Source organism: Palaemon carinicauda, chromosome 27, assembly GCF_036898095.1.
Source record: "Palaemon carinicauda isolate YSFRI2023 chromosome 27, ASM3689809v2, whole genome shotgun sequence".
Classification (NCBI taxonomy): domain Eukaryota; kingdom Metazoa; phylum Arthropoda; class Malacostraca; order Decapoda; family Palaemonidae; genus Palaemon; species Palaemon carinicauda.
Genome location: NC_090751.1, coordinates 28,507,955 through 28,527,954, shown reverse-complemented (window position 1 = coordinate 28,527,954; position 20,000 = coordinate 28,507,955). Strand labels below are relative to the sequence as shown.

The 20,000-nt window shown below is 33.9% G+C and overlaps 1 protein-coding gene and 2 non-coding genes across 3 annotated transcripts in view; all 3 read left to right on the top strand.

Annotated features, from left to right (window-relative positions):
- LOC137620639 (centromere protein F-like) overlaps positions 1–20,000 on the top strand; it is a 265,316-nt gene that overhangs the window by 6,617 nt on the left and 238,699 nt on the right. The window lies entirely within an intron of this gene.
- TRNAN-GUU (transfer RNA asparagine (anticodon GUU)) lies at positions 15,161–15,234 on the top strand. The gene has a single exon. It is a non-coding gene; the product is annotated as a tRNA-Asn (tRNA).
- Positions 17,808–17,881, top strand: TRNAN-GUU (transfer RNA asparagine (anticodon GUU)). Its single transcript has one exon. It is a non-coding gene; the product is annotated as a tRNA-Asn (tRNA).

Genomic DNA, 20,000 nt, shown 5'->3' with positions numbered 1-20,000 from the left:
TTGTAAAATGGTTGAGGAGAGAGAGAGAGAGAGAGAGAGAGAGAGAGAGAGAGAGAGGGAGAGAGAGAGAGTATTATGTTGTTTCTTATATTATGTTGTAAAATAGTTGAGAGAGAATCATGTTGTTTCTTATATTATGTGGTAAAATAGTTGAGAGAGAGAGAGAGAGAGGAGAGAGAGAGAGAGAGAGAGAGAGAGAGAGAGAGAGAGATGGGAAGCTTCGAAAACAGATAAATTCTTTGAAGAGTTAAAAGTGACCGGTGAAAACTGAAGGGATTAAAAACATCCGAATTCGGTTAACGAAGGATTAAAAGGAATTATAGGATCGACGAAAAATCTTCATGAAGTAAAAAAAGTGTAAAAGGGAAGACGAAAGAATAGGTTGGGAAGAGCGAATGGAAACTAAAATCTGGGAAAAACTGTAGGTAAAATTCAAAGACAATGAAAATAGCTCGAAGGAAATTAATTGAATTATCTGTACACACACACACACACGCATATGAGTGTGTGTATAGTTATATATATATATATATATATATATATAGATAGATAGATAGATAGATATAGATATATATAAATATATATATATATATATATATATATTTATATATATATTATGTTTGTGTATATATATATATGCATATATGTATATATATATGTGTGTGTATGTATATATGCATGCATGCATGCATGTAATGCCTTAATGCCGTCTAAAAATCGTAGGCAAATTTTCTCGGGCCAACCGAGTTCCCGTCAGATTTCAGAAGACGGAAACTAAAATTACACATTTTCAAATTAATATTCGGGGTTGGCACGTGTTTCGAATCACTTTTTATGTGGCTCTTCGTCAGAACTACGATGGTTGAACGATAGAATTACTCTTATATATATGACATATTTGTTTTTGATGTTGTTAATAGTTTATATATGACATATCTGTTTTGACGTTGTTGCCTTTTTTAGAATGATTTATTGTTAATTTGTTCTTTTTATTTACTTATTTCCTTTCCTCACTGGGCTATTTTTCCCTGTTGGGGCCCCTGGGCTTATAGCATCTTGCTTTTCCAACTAGGGTTGTAGCTTGGATAATAATAATAATAATAATAATAATAATAATAATAATAATGATAATATGAAGGCTATTGGTGAAAATTCAAAAGACAAAAATATTTGAAAAACTACGAAATTAATTAGTGTTGGTGAATGAAAACTTTCGGATTCTTGAATTGTAAAATTTTGGGGTTAATATTGAAATATATGAGTGACTTTTCACAAGAATCATAAAGAATCAATCTATCAATACTTGTTGATTAATTTCGGTGTTTCCAAATATAGTTTAACTTATTTTTACCGTCATATCCTTTATATCAAAATTTATATATATAAATTTTCACAGATATAGCCTGTATATGAGATATATATATATATATATATATATATATATATATATATATATCAAGATCACATCGATTAACTCTCGGTTACAAAATTTCTAGTGATTTGTTTCATCATTACCAATTCCCCATGCTCAGTTTCAAATACTTCCTCATTCCCTCTAACTTTTCCTTTTTTCCTCCTAGACTCACAGTTCAATTTGACTGCCATTCCTATTATTATCACATAATAACGTTTCATGACAATTGCATTTAACTCATCATCACTTCTAATTTATGCATTTTTCTCCCATCTTTTCACCCCACCCATCTACATCCGTTATTTTAGTATATTTCCATCATCTTTTCAATTCTTCATATATTCATTGTAGAATCCTGATATGGTATCCCGTTATTTTATCACTCCAGGGCCTCTTGTTATTGCATCCCTGTGAGCAATCCTAGAATTTTATATCCTGTTATAGCTCAGCTATGGTATTTTGGACCATTCTTGCTTTTATTATTATTATTATTATTATTATTATTATTATTATTATTATTATTATTATTATTATTATTATTATTATTATTATTATTAGCCCAGTGAGGAAAGGAAACAAGAAAAAATAAAATATTTTAAGAATAGTAACAGTAGAATAAATATTTCCTATATAAACTATAAAAACTTTAACAAAACAAGCGGAAGTGGAATAAGATAGAATATAGTGCCCGAGTGTACCCTCAAACAAGAGATCCTTATTAGTTGCAAAGTAAGAAACAAAGGATGATATAATATTTATCCTTTTACTTTTATATCACAGGACAAAGACCTTTTCTTTTTATGGGATATCTTGACCTCTCCAGATACAATCCTTTACTGATTAAATCTCAACCTATGGGTTGTTTTTATGTAGCAAGAGCCCGTGCTTGCATATTGCAGGTTTTATGTAGCAATAACAACAAGTCTCTTCAGTCGTGAAAAAATATCATATATTTCGCGTAAAAGTTACTAGAGTTATGAATAAACTGAATATTTGTATTGAAATAGTATAGTTAATTGGTCATTATGAAGTGTGTTTCATGTTTTTTAATAATTATTTTGTCTTCATTATTTATTTTTTCCATTGAATGTAAACAAACCGATGAGATGCTTTGTTCATAGCAATATGAATGCATAATTAGGAAATGTTTGTCGGCGTATGTAAAAAAAAAAAAAAAAAAAAAAAAAAAAAAAAAAAAAAAAAAAACGAAAAGATTAATGGGTTAACATCCACCTGTAATGTGAACTTCTTCTTTTCTGTTATTATAGATGAAATTTGTCCTGTAATGAATATATGCTCTTTTGTTCTACACTCTTTGATTAAGGTTTTCATTATAAAACCTATAACTCGATTGCGCATTTTTATTCAGATTTTAAAACTCCAAAATTGTACAATAGACTTTTTATCAATATTCTTTTAATCTACGGTATTACATTTACATTGTCAACATGCCTTTTATTCAATTTGAGTTTATGTGATACAGTTTTTCTTTTTTCGTTAACGCAAATTAGCTTTTAAAGGTTTAAACGCCGCTCATGAATGGCAGAGGTAAGGGACAGGGACACTGTCCTATCAAGCAGGACAGTACCCCTGGAGACTGACCATATATACATATGATCAGCGCCTAAGCTCCCTCTTCATCCAAGCTAAGACCAAGGATGGCCAGGCAATGGCTACTGATGAGTCATCCTTATCTCACAAGGAGGGTGAGGTTGTAGCGACCAAAGAAACTAACGAGTTTAATCGGGACTCGAACCCCAGTCTGGCGATCACCAGTCAGGGACGTTACCACATACTTAGCTCGCAAGGATGGGAAGGTTGCAGCGACCAAAGAAACTAACGAGTTTGATCGGGATTCCAAACTCAGTCTGGCGATCACAAGTCAGGGACGTTACCACATCGGCCACCACAACCCTGAGATTAAATGAAAAAGTAATATTGATCATTGCGTCTGATTTTTATACTAATTTATAAAATGCATGTAAATGATTATGTACAAGTTGATGAAAAAGCAAATTCTATAGTGAAGATAGGTATAAATGGCCATCTGTTTCACACTTGCATCAGGGAAATTGTTACGATTCGCACCTGGTTATAAAGTCTATTGCCTCTTGGAAGTAATAAAAAAGAACAATGAAAAAGATAAGCTTTAAGAAAAAAGACATGTAAGAACGACACACACGTGTATACCCTCACTCACGTCAAGAGCTTAAATGTGCATAAAATCGCCCTGTTAAGAGTGATGTCACATTCTCGGATTTGCATCTTAGGACGAGGGAAGAAGTAATGTGGTCCTCCTGGGTGGTTCAGTTGTGATCTGCTTCATTGTGTTACCATGATGAAGGCTGAGTGAGGTTGTACTTATGTTTGGAAGTTGTATTAGAATTATTCTTGTCTTCAGAAGCTGGTAGTCAATTTTATGTCTGCCTTTGGAAATTTCTAGTCACTGTGTACAGTTAGCTTCAATAATTCCGGTACCCTTGATGGGAAGCTAAGAAGAAACCTGACACTTGTATATTGTAGCAAGTAAAGCTGTCTTTAGCATACGAGAAACTGTTGGGAACGGTGCCTGTAAAACAAAGTACATGAGTGTGTAAACACGTGATCAAATCATTTTTATTAATTTTACGAAGTGCTGTTAAGTAAATAACATTTTTCTATACAGATGTTTTACTTTGCTTCCCATGAAGTGCACCGGAATTAATGAAGCCAACTGTACCTGCCTTAGGCGTGTGTTAGTATTCTACGTTTCTTAAGAAAGTTTTAGGCAGTATTTTACCTGTGATAAGGTGTTGGGCATTATTGTACCTATCTTAAGAATGTTTTAGGCATTACAAATATTGTACTTGTCTTTAAAATCTGTTGGTCAGTATTGTCCCTGTCTTAAGGTCTTGGGCAGTATTTTACCTGACTGTGTTATTCAGTATTGCACTTGTCTTAAGGTCTTGGGCAGTATTTTACCTGACTGTGTTATTCAGTATTGCACTTGTCTTAAGGTCTTGGGCAGTATTTTACCTGACTGTTATTCAGTATTGCACTTGTCTTAAGGTCTTGGGCAGTATTTTACCTGACTGAGTTATTCAGTATTGCACTTGTCTTAAGGTCTTCGGTAGTATTTTACCTGTGTGTGGAATGTGTTAGTCAGTATTGTACCTGCCTTAAGGTGTTGGGCAGTATTGTACCTGTCTTAAGAATGTTTTAGGCAATATTGCACTTGTCTTTTAAAGTGTTTGTCAGTATTGTAACTGTCTTAGGGTCTTGGGCAGTATTTTACCTGTCTGTGGAATGTGTTATTCAGTATTGTACCTGTTTTAAGGTGTTAACCAGCATTCTACAGGTATTAAAAGTTCTAGTTAGTATTGTACCTGTCTTAAGAATGCGTTAGCATTCTATGTCTTAAAAAGGGGTTTGATAGTATTGTACGCGTCTCTGGAACGAGTAGTAAGTACTGTAACAATCTTGAAAAAGGTGTTATTTTATAATGCACCTGTCCTAAGCTGGTGTTACTCAGTATCTACCTGTCGTCGGAAGATGTCTGTCAGTTTTATAACTGTTATTAGAAGGTACTACTTGGTATTACACCTGCCCTTGGAATATCTCATTTAAGGCTATTGATGTCTTTGGGAGTTTAAAGGTTTAAAGGTTGCTCATGAATGGCAAAGGCAAGGCACTGACATTGCCCTATCAAGCCGGACAATGCCCTAGAGACTGAACATATATACATATGATCAAAGCCCAAGCCCCTTCTCCACCCAAGCTAGGAGGAAGGAGGGTCAGGCAGAGGCTGCTGATGACTCAGCAGATGGACCTATAAGCAAACCCCCCCCCCATCCTTAACTCACAAGGATGGTGAGATTGCATCGACCAAAAGAACTAACGAGATTGACCGGTGTGACGGTCTGAACGATCCCCCGGTCTCAGAATTCTCCTTGACATTTTATAATGGTTCTTTTCCGCCATTAGATCGCTTCGCTTGCATGAAAATAAAACATCAAGCTCGTATGTACTGGCAAGCGGTAATGTTGAGCTGCGCACGCTAACATCACAGGAAAATAAAACATCAACCTCGTATGCCCTGGCAAACCGTAATGTTCGCGCATGCGCAGATTATCAAGGAGAATTCTGAGACCGGGGGATCGTTCAGACCGTCACACGTGGACTCGAACCCGAGTGTGGCAATCACCCTACCACCCGGTTAGTTATTTACTCTACGAATCAAGTGTATTATATGAATTATGCTTTATGTCAAAGTCTCGTAGCTCTACCTATCTTATAGCCACTTTGTCAATTGGACTATTTTTCATTGAAACTATCAAATGCTTAAATTTATGCGATAGTAATTATTATGATAATCATGATGCCAATAATTAACAATAATAAACAGCAAAATTGCTTTCTTTGTTAATGAGAACGATAAGAAAATTTTCGATAAATTTTAATGTACCGACCAGGAAATGATTAATTAGTTTTAATTAAGACTTGGGTAAAATGGTCTTTTTTGATATGTAAATCCCGCATCCCTATTAATTTTGATCGTTTACAAAATATAAATAAATCCATGCGACTGCTATTATTAAGGTAGTAAAAGAATCTCAAATAGAAGTTAAGCGACCATACGTTTCCGATTCGAAATTTAAATATTAGGGTTTTTTCACAAATGGAAGTTAGGAAAGCTCTTAATGTAAAGAATTAGATCAAAATAGAATTGAATAACTTTTAGATTTCATCACGTAAACAGGAATATTCCTTTGAATATACTTGCGCTAAACTTTAGTAAACAAAGTTTATCATAATAATAAGCTTCACTTTGTGGTCTTTCTTGAAGGGAAATTTATAAATATAATTTCCTCTTGGATGATAGACTTTAAATTCGAAATATTTATTGACATTAAATACACATCAAAAGAGATGAACAGTATATTGGGAGATGAACAGTATATTGGGAGAAGAGATGAACAGTATATTGGGAGGGGAGTGATGGAAATGGAGGTACAGGGAACGAGAAGGAGAGGGAGACCAAAGCTAAGGTGGATGGACTGTATCAAGGATGACCTTCGATCAAAAGGATTAACCGGTGATGAAGTGTGGGACAGAGGTAGGTGGAGAACGCTGGCCAGAAACATCGACCCCACATAAAAGTGGGAAAAGGTGTAGACAAAGAAGAAGTATTTTGTATAATCTATGATGATAGACTTCAGCCCTTCGCTCAGGCACGTTTGGAGATTAGAGCAGGTGCTAAATAATTAGGTTAAATTTTGGTAAACAAGATTAAGTAACAGACAAGAAATCGCGGCAAGAGGAAAAGCTAGCGGGTTTTACAGTTTTTGAAGTTCTAGTTAAAGCGAATGAGTGTTTACACCTCGCGAATTCCGTAAACAATTTCACTTAAGTTATATGAAGTAGGTCAATAAATATTGTTTAATGTGGATTTTAAGATCGTTTTCTGTTTTATCGACAGTTTAGCAATTAACTACAGGGATGTTTTTTTTCGTATTTACCTGGTAAACTACTTGCTGAAAACAGTTGTTGGATTAAGATGGTTATCATTCCTTCAACAATAAATAATTGCTCTCTCTCTCTCTCTCTCTCTCTCTCTCTCTCTCTCTCTCTCTCTCTCTCTCTCTCTCTCTCTCTCATACACAAGCAGCATCTACAGGAATGCAATCTAGTGTTCCCTAGCTCACTGTTGGTCAGTTTCTTTAACTACTCGAAACTGTAGGTATGACAGTTTAAAAGCAAAGTCACTTTTAAGAAATATACTGCCTGGCTCTTCTTCAGTTGCAGAATGTTATGTATATTGATTCTTACAAGAACTTCGTATACCTTTCGATCCTATGGAAATATTTCAATTCTTGTATTTTCCCATGTCGTAAATATATTTTCTATTATAAATATATTTTCTGTCTGGTATTCGGCAGTAGGCGCTAATTTTGAATTGTTGGACAAATATTTAGATTATATTCTTATCTTGATATCAAACTCTGGCGTTATTTTTCAATTAGCTCATTGTGTATGCTGTTTATATTTTACTAATGTACGCGACCCGTCAAAAATGACAGCTAAATATTTAGATTGATACACACACGCACACGCACCACCACTCTCACCAGGGTATGATTACTCCCTCTTCCCCATACCAGAGGGACGGGGAGAGCTGAGTGTGACCGAAAAAAATAATATATATATATGTATATATATATATATATATATATATATATATATATATATATATATATATATGTATATATATATAATTTATATACTATATATATATATATATATATATATATATATATATATATATATATATATGTATATATATATATATATATATATATATATATATATATATATATATATATATATATTTCCAGACACTTGCTTTAACGCGACATCTTTTTCATTCATAACTTCTCACAGTATCTTATTCACCACGTAGTTTTAGATATGACGTTAATTCTAACATTTCTCGCGCTTTTCGATTAGTTAATTTAGTTTAACTTCAGAAAAAAACTTTATGCGAATGCTTTTTTTTTTTGTACGTTCACTTTAATCTCATTTTATATTTTAATATTTATTTAACTTTTGTTATTTATCTTAATGTGTTGATTTTTTTTTTTCAATTTCTATTTTAAATATTCCTTTTCACTCGTGTTTCTTTTCTTTACTGGCCTGCTTTCCCTTTTGTGGCTATTGATCATGTAGTATTCTGTTTTTCAAATCTCTCTCTCTCTCTCTCTCTCTCTCTCTCTCTCTCTCTCTCTCTCTCTCTCTCTCTTGTATTGATTTTTTGCGCTTCCACTTTTAAACCTTGTTTCTTTCATTTAATTTTCCAGTAGTTTTTCTTATTTTTTTTTCTACGATAAGAGCATTTATCCTTTCTTCACGTTTTCTCTTCAATTCCTCTCTTTATTGTCCCTTCTCCCTTTTGTGCCTCTTTAAGTATTATTGTCGAATGTGGGATTGTGTTATTTTGGGAAATAGCAAAAAGTCTAAATTCAAAGGGTTTACCGAAATGAGAAATCGTTTATTTGAGTGATACGAAGTAATGAGTCCAGTCATTACCAAATTCATTAATCTCTTTAAAGCTCCAATCTAATTTTCTCTTCTTTAAAAAAAAAAAAAAAAAAAAAAAAAAGGTGGAACGTTAAGTCTGGGGAAATGGAAGGCACAAAGTTTTTAATAATTTTATTTAATTTTTTATTCTTATTATTCAGGTATACAATTATATTTTAATTTATTTCCTTCTTATTCCTGATCTAGATATTAATCTGTGGCACCGTCGTTCAATTAATTCATTATGCATGTTGCATAAGATTTTGTATAATTCTGACCATTCTTTACATTCACATCTACCCTGACAGTTCCATCCTGTTCGTAATAGTAGGCATGCAGTTAATTCTAATAGTCAGGCCTTCTTCATCATGAGGTTCAATACTACACAGTATTTAGAATTGTTATTCGAAATGTGACCAAGTTGTGGAATGATCTTCCTAATCGGGTAGTTGAATCAGTAGAACCTCAAAAGTTCAAAGTTGGAGCAAATGTTTTTATGTTGATCAGACTGACATAAGTCTTTTTATAATTTATATTTGAAATATCTGTTTGAATGTTGTTATTGTTTTTAAGATATTTTATTTTAATTGTTCATTACTTATTTCGTTTATTTATTTCCTTATTTCCTTTCCTCACTGGGTTATTTTTCCCTGTTGGAGCCCTTGAGCTTATAGCATCTTGCTTTTCCAGCTGGAGTTGTAGCTTAGGTAATAATAATAATAATAATAATAATAATAATAATAATAATAATAATAATAATACACTTTTTTCCGATGATTATCATTGGGCATTTTCAACAAAGCGTAGAATCGTAATTTTCCAAGTGATTGGTCCAAAGAACTTCATCGTTAATGGCTCGTGTAAATAAAATTAGAGGAAAAAGTAAGAGGTTAGACAGGTGTGTAGCGAAAGAAGTTAGAGAGGTGTGTAATTAGAGAAGTTGGTTAATGATATTAGACAGGTGGAAGTAAACAAGCATTGAAGGATATTAGATAGCCTGGGGTTATATACTTACCTGGATTGTTCTTTATATAAAACCATTCATGAGGGAACGAGTTAGAAATTGATTAGATAATAAAGAAGGATTTCATTAAGACACGTGTCTCTTCATTTGGCTGATTTAAAGCTTAAATATGAAAGATTTGATTTAATGCTGTTACTGAATTAATTAGATACAAAAGGAGGATTTAATTAAAATTATTTGGCTAGTTTAAAGATTAAATATGAAGGATTTGATTTAATGTTGTTACTGTTCTCGAAGTATTTTATTTTAACTGTAGTTTATTTATTTCCCTATTTCCTTTTATCTTTCCTCGCTGGGCCATTTTTCCTTATTGGAGACCCTGGGCTTATAGCATCCTGCTCTTCCAACTAAGAGTTTGGCTGACTTAGCTAGTAATAATAATAATAATAACAATAATAAGAATGATGATGATGATGATCATAATAATAATAATAATAATAATAATAATAATAATAATAATACAATCGCTTTTCATAACTGATGTTTACTATCTTATCAACAATTCATATATTAGAAAAAATAAAGAAAAAACTAATACGAATATTTTCCACAATATTCAAAATCGATATTTTGATTTTGCTATTTTCAACGACGTAAGATTTACAGATATTTCCCAATTGAAGAAAAAAAAAAGATGAAAGGAAAATTGTTGTTAGTTCGCTCCCCTTTCAACTCTCTCTCTCTCTCTCTCTCTCTCTCTCTCTCTCTCTCTCTCTCTCTCTCTCTCTCTCTCTCTCTCTCAACACGTGTTTTTACCAGATGGCACCTTCGGAAGTGAGGGTCACATAGAAACACATGTGCCGCCCCTTTGAGTTCTAACTGACCCACATTCTTGCCAGATTTACTTTTATTTTTATTGCCTGAGACCTCCCGTGGAAAGGGGATTTTCTTAAAGGCTTGAAAGTTATCAGATTGTTTTTTTTAGCTTTGAAAGTTTGTTGTTATTATTATTATTATTATTATTATTATTATCATTATTATTATTATTATTATTATTATTATTATTATTATTACTAGCATAGCTACAACCGTAGTTGAAAAAGCAAGATGCTATAAGCCCAAGTGCTCCAACTGGGAAAAATAGCCCACCGAGAAAAGGAAATAAGGAAACAAATAAACGATTTGAGAAAAAATTAACAATAAATTATTTTAAAAACAGTAACAACATTAAAATAGATATGTCATATATAAACTATAAAAGGACTTATGTCAGCCTGTTCAACATAAAAACATTTGCTGCAAGACTGAACTTTTGAAGTTCTACTGATTCAACTACCCGATTAGGAAGATCATTCTATAACTTAGAGCTTTGTAAGTTGTCTTATTGTTTAAAAGCTTTGTAAGTTAAAATTTTGATTAGCTTTGTAAGTTATCCAATTATTTTCAAGCTTTACAAGCTATCATACTGTTATTAAGCTCTGTAATTTATCAAATTGTTTTTTAAGTTTTGTAAATTGTCAGAGTGCTTTTAAGCTTTGTAGGTTATCAGATTGTTTTAAAGCTTTTTCGGTTATAAGTTTACTTCTAAGGTTTATTAGTCATCAGATTGTTTTGAAGCTTTTTTAGTTATCAGGTTGTTTTTAAGCTTTGTAGGTTATCATATTGTTTTAAAGCTTTGTAAGTTATAAGTTTACTTCTAAGGTTTATAAGTTATCAGATTATTTTGAAGCTTTGTTAGTTATCTGGTTGTTTTTAAGCTTTGTAGGTTATCAGATTGTTTTAAAGCTTTGTAAGTTATAAGTTTACTTCTAAGGTTTATAAGTTATCAGATTATTTTGAAGCTTTGTTAGTTATCTGGTTGTTTTTAAGCTTTGTAGGTTATCAGATTGTCTTAAAGCTTTGTAAGTTATAAGTTTACTTCTAAGGTTTATAAGTTATCAGATTATTTTGAAGCTTTGTTAGTTATCTGGTTGTTTTTAAGCTTTGTAGGTTATCAGATTGTTTTAAAGCTTTGTAAGTTATAAGTTTACTCCTAAGGTTTATAAGTTATCAGATTATTTTGAAGCTTTGTTAGTTATCTGGTTGTTTTTAAGCTTTGTAGGTTATCAGATTGTTTTAAAGCTTTGTAAGTTATAAGTTTACTTCTAAGGTTTATAAGTTATCAGATTATTTGGAAACTTTGTTAGTTATCTGGTTGTTTTTAAGCTTTGTAGGTTATCAGATTGTTTTAAAGCTTTGTAAGTTATAAGTTTACTTCTAAGGTTTATAAGTTATCAGATTATTTTGAAGCTTTGTTAGTTATCTGGTTGTTTTTAAGCTTTGTAGGTTATCAGATTGTTTTAAAGCTTTTTCAGTTATAAGTTTACTTCTAAGGTTTATTAGTTATCAGATTGTTTTGAAGCTTTGTTAGTTATCAAATTGCTTTTTAAGCTTTGTAGGTTATCAGATCGCTTTAAAGCTTTATAAGTTATAGAATTACTTTTAAGGTTTAGAAAAAAATCAGGTTGTTTTTTAAACCTTGTTAGCTATCAAGATGGAATTAGATTTTACCATATCTTGTGGAGGAAATGTCTGTTATTAGAACCATCATTTGTTAGTTGAAAAGAAGCAATGAAGGTTTGTACTACAGTGAAGTAATGGTGTACCGCACGAATTTCATACACGCTCATACACTGAAATGCTATTGCTTTTTTATCTTTCGCTTTCTCCTGCACTGATAATAGAAAAACCTATTTAAGCTTGCTTTCGCATGTTTCACGTTGTTGAATTTTTGTGCCATGTTGCCCTCAACTGTCTCAATATAAGGTCGGTTGAATTTCAGTGACCATCTTACTCTCCTCAACTGTTTGAATATAAGGTCGTTTGAATATTCGTGGCCATCTCACTCTCAACTGTTTGAATATAAGCTGGTTTAAATTTCAGTGACCATCTTACTCTCACTGGTTGAATATAAGATCGTTTGAATATTCGTGGCCATCTTACTCTCAACTGCCTGAATATAAGGTCGTTTGAATTTCAGTGACCATCTTACTCTCAACTGTTTGAATATAAGGTCGTTTGAATATTCGTGGCCATCTTATTCTCAACTGTTTGAATGTAAGCTGGTTTGAATTTCAGTGACCATCTTACTCTCAAATATTTGAATGTAAGCTGGTTTGAATTTCAGTGACCATCTTACTCTCTCTGTTTGAATATAAGGTCGTTTGAATATTCGTGGCCATCTTACTCTCAACTGTTTGAATGTAAGCTGGTTTAAATTTCAGTGACCATCTTACTCTCACTGGTTGAATATAAGATCGTTTGAATATTCGTGGCCATCTTACTCTCAACTGCCTGAATATAAGGTCGTTTGAATTTCAGTGACCATCTTACTCTCAACTGTTTGAATATAAGGTCGTTTGAATATTCGTGGCCATCTTACTCTCAACTGTTTGAATGTAAGCTGGTTTGAATTTCAGTGACCATCTTACTCTCAACTGTTTGAATATAAGGTCGTTTGAATATTCGTGGACATCTTACTCTCAACTGTTTGAATGTAAGCTGGTTTAAATTTCAGTGACCATCTTACTCTCACTGGTTGAATATAAGATCGTTTGAATATTCGTGGCCATCTTACTCTCAACTGCCTGAATATAAGGTCGTTTGAATTTCAGTGACCATCTTACTCTCAACTGTTTGAATATAAGGTCGTTTGAATATTCGTGGCCATCTTACTCTCAACTGCCTGAATATAAGGTCGTTTGAATTTCAGTGACCATCTTACTCTCAACTGTTTGAATATAAGGTCGTTTGAATATTCGTGGACATCTTACTCTCAACTGTTTGAATGTAAGCTGGTTTAAATTTCAGTGACCATCTTACTCTCACTGGTTGAATATAAGATCGTTTGAATATTCGTGGCCATATTACTCTCAACTGCCTGAATATAAGGTCGTTTGAATTTCAGTGACCATCTTACTCTCAACTGTTTGAATATAAGGTCGTTTGAATATTCGTGGCCATCTTACTCTCAACTGCCTGAATATAAGGTCGTTTGAATTTCAGTGACCATCTTACTCTCAACTGTTTGAATATAAGGTCGTTTGAATATTCGTGGACATCTTACTCTCAACTGTTTGAATGTAAGCTGGTTTAAATTTCAGTGACCATCTTACTCTCACTGGTTGAATATAAGATCGTTTGAATATTCGTGGCCATATTACTCTCAACTGCCTGAATATAAGGTCGTTTGAATTTCAGTGACCATCTTACTCTCAACTGTTTGAATATAAGGTCGTTTGAATATTCGTGGCCATCTTACTCTCAACTGCCTGAATATAAGGTCGTTTGAATTTCAGTGACCATCTTACTCTCAACTGTTTGAATATAAGGTCGTTTGAATATTCGTGGCCATCCTACTCTCAACTGTTTGAATGTAAACTGGTTTGAATTTCAGTGACCATCTTACTCTCAACTGTCTGAATATAAGGTCGTTTGAATTTCAGTGACCATCTTACTCTCAACTGTTTGAATATAAGGTTGTTTGAATATTCGTGGCCATCTTACTCTCAACTGTTTGAATATAAGGTTTGAATTTCAGTGACCATCTTACTCTCAACTGTTTGAATATAAGGTCGTTTGAATTTTCGTGACCATCTTACTCTCAACTGTTTGTATGTTAGCTTCTTATCTTGTTTGATAAAGTCACATCCACGTCGTCTCTCTGTTAGAACCCGACAGCTACCTTTCACACTAGTTTATAATGTAATATTAGGTAGATGTAGTTAGCCCTGATTAACCCATTGTTACCATCTTTTGTAATGTCTGGTTTATAGGTAACCCACTTTGATCATGAACCGTGTCTTGTAGACTACAAGGAAGCTTTTAATCCTTATATTCTATGAGTGTTGATGCTTTAAGGGTTTGTGTATCGCCGTGATCAGCAAAGCTGTACTAGTCAGTGACACCCATACTAGGTTGGTTGGTTTTGAGCGATCAAGCAAAATTCTCCCACCGTCATCAATCCGCACTGGCCAGCCGGTGATGAAAACTGGCCAAACCCCGACATAAAGACATGTTTGAGGCCTATATCCGGCAGTGGACCAGAAACGGCTGCATTTGCTGTTGTTGTTTTTGTTGTTGTTGAATTCTATGATGAAATAATAAGTCTGTTGGGTAATTGCTTTCGACAAGTAATGAAATAGAACACAATGTAAGTGTTCTAACTTAAAAAGTTTACCAACTCTGACTTTCTCTCGTAGTCAAATATTAATCTATAGTGCATTGCAAGAGTGCATTCTTAAATAGCCATCTCTTAGTCATAGTTGTAATAGTAGATTACTACAGCCATCTCTTGCCATCACTATATCCTGTGATGTTGCCAAGGAATTAGCAGAACCTTTATAGATGGTGATGGAAAGTTATTCATATATATTCATCGTTAATATTGACGAAAGAATCATAATTTGTGACCATGTAGTCAGCCTATCGTTTGCCGCCAAATATGAAAGAACAGGGAAATGCAGATGAATAAGAGAAACTGTAAAGAGTTGGAATAATACAGTAAACAAGATATGATATATATATATATATATATATATATATATATATATATATATATATATATATATATATATATATATATATATACCAAAATTACAAACAGAAAACTGGTAGGCAGTGAAGCCATAGTTAAGAAAGGGCGAAGAATGACCAAGAAATGCCTGATTTGTGGCACTCACTTGCAGGCCTCCGTGGCACAATCGGTTAGCGCGTTCGGCTGTTAACCGAAAGGTTGGTGGTTCGAGCCCACCCGGGGGCGATTAATTTTGATTGATGAAATATAGACGACTTAATTACTTTGCGGTTAATTAAGGATTGTGAAAATGGTGGTGTTCTTGTAGATTTCCTGGTTCGTCCAGCTAGATATGAGCTCTTGCAACTGTGCATCTCGTAATTCTCCAAGATGATATGTGTGTATGTTGAGACTTAACATGTACATACTCAAGCCTCAATACTACCCAGAGGCATTGTTGGTTGTAGATAGAGATTACCCCCCCCCCCCCCCCCCTTGGTTAACAAATACTTGAAGGTTATCCTAGAGAAAAGCTGTTGCTTATTTAAGGTCTTTGTTCAAAGTCTTTTGCTATATTAATTCAAGTTCAACAGTAAACCCTCCCTCTGTAATATGAACAATTCAGGCATCCTGAATTATAATTTTAACATAACAAAGTTTAAAAGGATAAAAGGTGAATTAATGTAGCATGTATTTTCTATGGAATAATACAAATAAATCCTTTATTTTTCAGATTAGATTTTACTCATGACTATTTTTCAGAAATGTTCATTTTGACTATTTTCATGTTTTTCAGCAAAGCCATTGTAGCACATAATGAAAATCCCATTTATCATCCCATATAGTGCAGAGATGTAAGAGTGTCCCTCTAGCTATTTATTATAGAGTCTATATTATTATTATTATTATTATTATCATTATTATTATTATTACAAGGTAAGCTACAACTCTATTTCGAAAAGCAGGATGCTATAAGCCCAAAGGCTCCAACAAGGAGAAAATACCCTAGTAAGGAAAAGAAATAAGGAAATAGATAAAATACAAGAGAAATAATAACAATCAGAATAAAATATTTTAGGGACAGTAACAAAATAAAATTAGATATTTTTCATATATAAACTATACAAAAAAAGATAAAGAGATACAAGATTGAATAGTGTGCCCGAATGTATCCTCAAGCAAGAGAATTCAAACCCAAGATAGCGGAACACCATGGTACAAAGGCTATGACACTACCCAAGACCAGAGAACAATGGTTTGAATTTGGAGTGTCCTTCCTCTAGAAGAGCTGCTTAACATAGCTAAAGTGTCTCTTCTACCCTTATCAAGAGGAAAGTAGCCACTGAACAATTACATCGGTAACCTTCTTCTGTATCATAAATGGACGATTTAACCGATAAGGCAATAGAATGATTCGTGGTAGTTGTGAGAGATAATCATTTTGTACAGATTCCATAATATCCATGAAATATCCATCGTACTTGATAGTCAAGAAAGAATATTGTAACCATTATAGACGAACCGTCTGTTATCAGATCTATTATATTTGCCAAATTGAATGTAGGCCTGTAGTCAAGGAAAGGACTCTTAGTTTCTTGACACCATAGATATAATCATTGTAGGATATTTAAAAAATCCTTCGATCTTTTCGGAGTGAATCGTCTTTGAGACTTGGGGAAAGGAAATATTTCCTAAAAGCATTTAATCGTGTATAGCTAAGTATCATAGAAGGGTCTCTTAGTTTCTTGACACCGTAGATTTAACCATTGTAGGATATTTTAAAAATCCCATGAGCTTTTTGGAGTGAATCATCTTTGAGACTTGGGGGAAAGGAAATATTTCCTAAAAGCATTTAATCCTGTATAGCTAAGTATCATAGAAGGGTCTCTTAGTTTCTTGACACCGTTGATATAATCATTGTAGGATATTTAAAAAATCCCTCGATCTTTTTGGAGTGAATCGTCTTTGAGACTTGGGGAAAGGAAATATTTCCTGAAAGCATCTAATCCTGTATAGCTAAGTATCATAGAAGGGTCTCTTAGTTTCTTGACACTGTTGATATAATCATTGTAGGATATTTAAAAAATCCCTCGATCTTTTTGGAGTGAATCATCTTTGTGACTTGGAGAAAGGAAATATTACTTAAAAGTATTTAATCCTTTATAGACAAAGTCTTTCTAAGTATCATAGTATTATCCTCGCGGGGGTGGGGGGTGGGGGGTGGCAGGGGCCTAGCGTTAAGTGCACTGTAGGTATTAATGAAGGGTAATTAGAACCTCCTTCAGCTCCTAGCTACATACTTTAGTCTTCTACTCTACCTCCGTTCCAACTGCCGTTCTTCCATCTGAATGTCCATCCTCTTGACATCATATTGCAACTGCAGAGTTTCCCTTCACTTGTTCTTCGGCGCTGAATGGATTCCCCGGTCCCATCGCCGGGCCATATGACCCAAATTTTGTAAGTTCAGTCAAGTAGGAAATGTTTATTTCGTGGTTCAGTTTACTCTTCATGGTTCAGTTACTTCCTTCACGCTTGGTGAAAATGAAATTCCAAAGTTGAAGGTAATTTTTCTGGTATTTGCTAATAACCATTAAAATAGCCAATTTAAAGCCTAATTTTATCCACAATGTCTACTTTCAATTCCCACAAATGTTGCAATTTCAAGCCTTTTAATCTATTACCTTATATAGAGTTTACAAAGTAAAAAATGGTATTTGTAAATATTCGCATAATAAGCTTTAGAAAACTGGCGTCGTACCCATTATCAACTTTGGGTTCGCGTGACCTGGAAAGATCCGATATATAGCCAGGCTATTCAAGCCTCCGTGGCACAATCGGTTAGCGCGTTCGGCTGTTAACCGAAAGGTTGGTGGTTCGAGCCCACCCGGGGGCGATAGCTTTTAATTAATTGCAATATTCGAGAAATCAACCAGATGAATTCGAATGTGAAATTAGTTGCTGATTTAATTGGCCATGTTATTATTATTATTATTATTATTATTATTACTTGCCAAGCTAAAATCCTAGCTGGAAAAGGAGGATGCTATAAGTAAGCCAAAGGGCTCCAACACGGAAAATAGCCCAGTGAGGAAAGGAAATAAGAGAAATAATTAACAATTACAATAGAATATTTTAAGAAGAGTAACACTAAAATAAACATATCATATCTAAACATAAAAACTGTAACAAAAGAAAAGGAAGAGAACTAATATTGAATAGTGTGCCCGAGTGTCCCCTCAAGCAAGAGAACTCTAACTCTAAGACAGTGAAAGACCATGGTACAGAAGCTATGGCACTACGCAAGACTAGAGAACAAATATTATATGCCTGCCATCTAGTATAGAATTCGGTGGTGATTAGTGTGGATATCTTTAAAGCTTGTGCCTTTCTCTAAAGGATAAATAGTTTATTTAGCTTCCTAGGTGCTCTCCGGTATGTACTCAATGCCCTGTGGGAATTTACTTGCCAATTGGCGCTCTAAGAACTCAGACTCCGTTACTGCTTCTTTTTATTCTTCTGTTTGCATGTTGAATATTCCGTGGGGGACAAAAAAAAAAAAAAAAAAAAAAAATTCCATACCTTTGTTAATTGTGTAGCAACATAATTACCTCCAGCAACGAAGTTGAGAGGAAGTTATGTTTTCGACCCTGTTTGTCTGTTTGTCCGTTTATCTGTTTGTTTGTGAACAACTTCCTGGCCACAATTTTGCTCATAGAGTAGTGACAATTTTAGGGAATAATTGTTATGTTGAGATGTGGAAGTGATTCAATTTTGAAAGTCCTAGGTCAAAGGTCAAGGTTAAGCTCGAGCAAAAGGTCGACCGAATTAACCCTTACCCTCACCCCAAGTTTGCACATGGATGTCACACAGACTTCAAATACGCCTTCGGTCTAAATTGATTCTGGGAAAGGCAAGTTGGATTCGAGAAACAAGCAGCCACGGCAGAGGTCCACACAGGTCTGCACTCTTAGAATACTTTTCTAATAATTTTCTGTTTTCAAACTCATGAAGAGTATGACTTACTGTAACCAGCTTTGCAAGAGACAAAATTGGCTGATTGGGCTTGTTAATCTCCTTTGATATAAAAAATAACGACTTACTTACTATAGGTGCACTGTTAAAACTTTGCATTAAAAACGGTAAATTCCTGGCAACATTTATTCCAGGATTTTTACCCTTTTGAAAACGGATATATGGACGTAAAGGAGTGATATTACGGTCACCAACCCGTAAAAGATAACAACAAAGTAAGGTAAAATTACGGTCGCCTGTATTTTACTGAAATACGGCTGAGAACTATATTTTGAAAGAGAATCTCCGATTAAAATTGTGGTTTTTTCAAGTGTGGTGCTCATGGTAATTTACAGCATTGTTTCTGCCTTGTACTATTTACCTGATCCGTTTAAAGCCCTGCCCACACACGATCGAGCATGCCCGACGGGCAAACAGTGATACCAGGCCACAATAGTTAGTGAAAATGAGGGATAATGACGTTAGAAGCGTGAAAAATAAAGGCAGGTATCTGGCAACACTGAATGATGCCAGATCCCTGTCTGTGGTTTTCCCGCTTCTGACGTCATTAACCCTCATTCTTACTAACTATTGTGGTCTGGTATCACTGTTTGCCCATCGGGCATGCTCAATCTTGTGGACAGGGCTTAATCTAAACATTTTCTTTTCCAATTATCCGAGTCTTAAAATGTTGGTCAGTTGTCTCACTGAATTTAAAAATAGATTCGATTTTAGAACTATCATGCACAATTTGGAAAAAAAAAAAAAAACGTAAATTTAATCTGAAATTCTCTAAAAAATATATAGTTCTCAGCCGTATTTCAGTAAAATACAGGCGACCGTAATTTTACCTTACTTTTTTATTATCTTTGCGGGTTGTTGACCATATATCACTCCTTTACGTCGATAAAACCGTTTTCAAAACGTTAAAAAACCTGGAATAAATGTTGCCAGGCATTCACCGCTTTTTAATGCAATTTTTTAACAGTGTGTAAGGACCT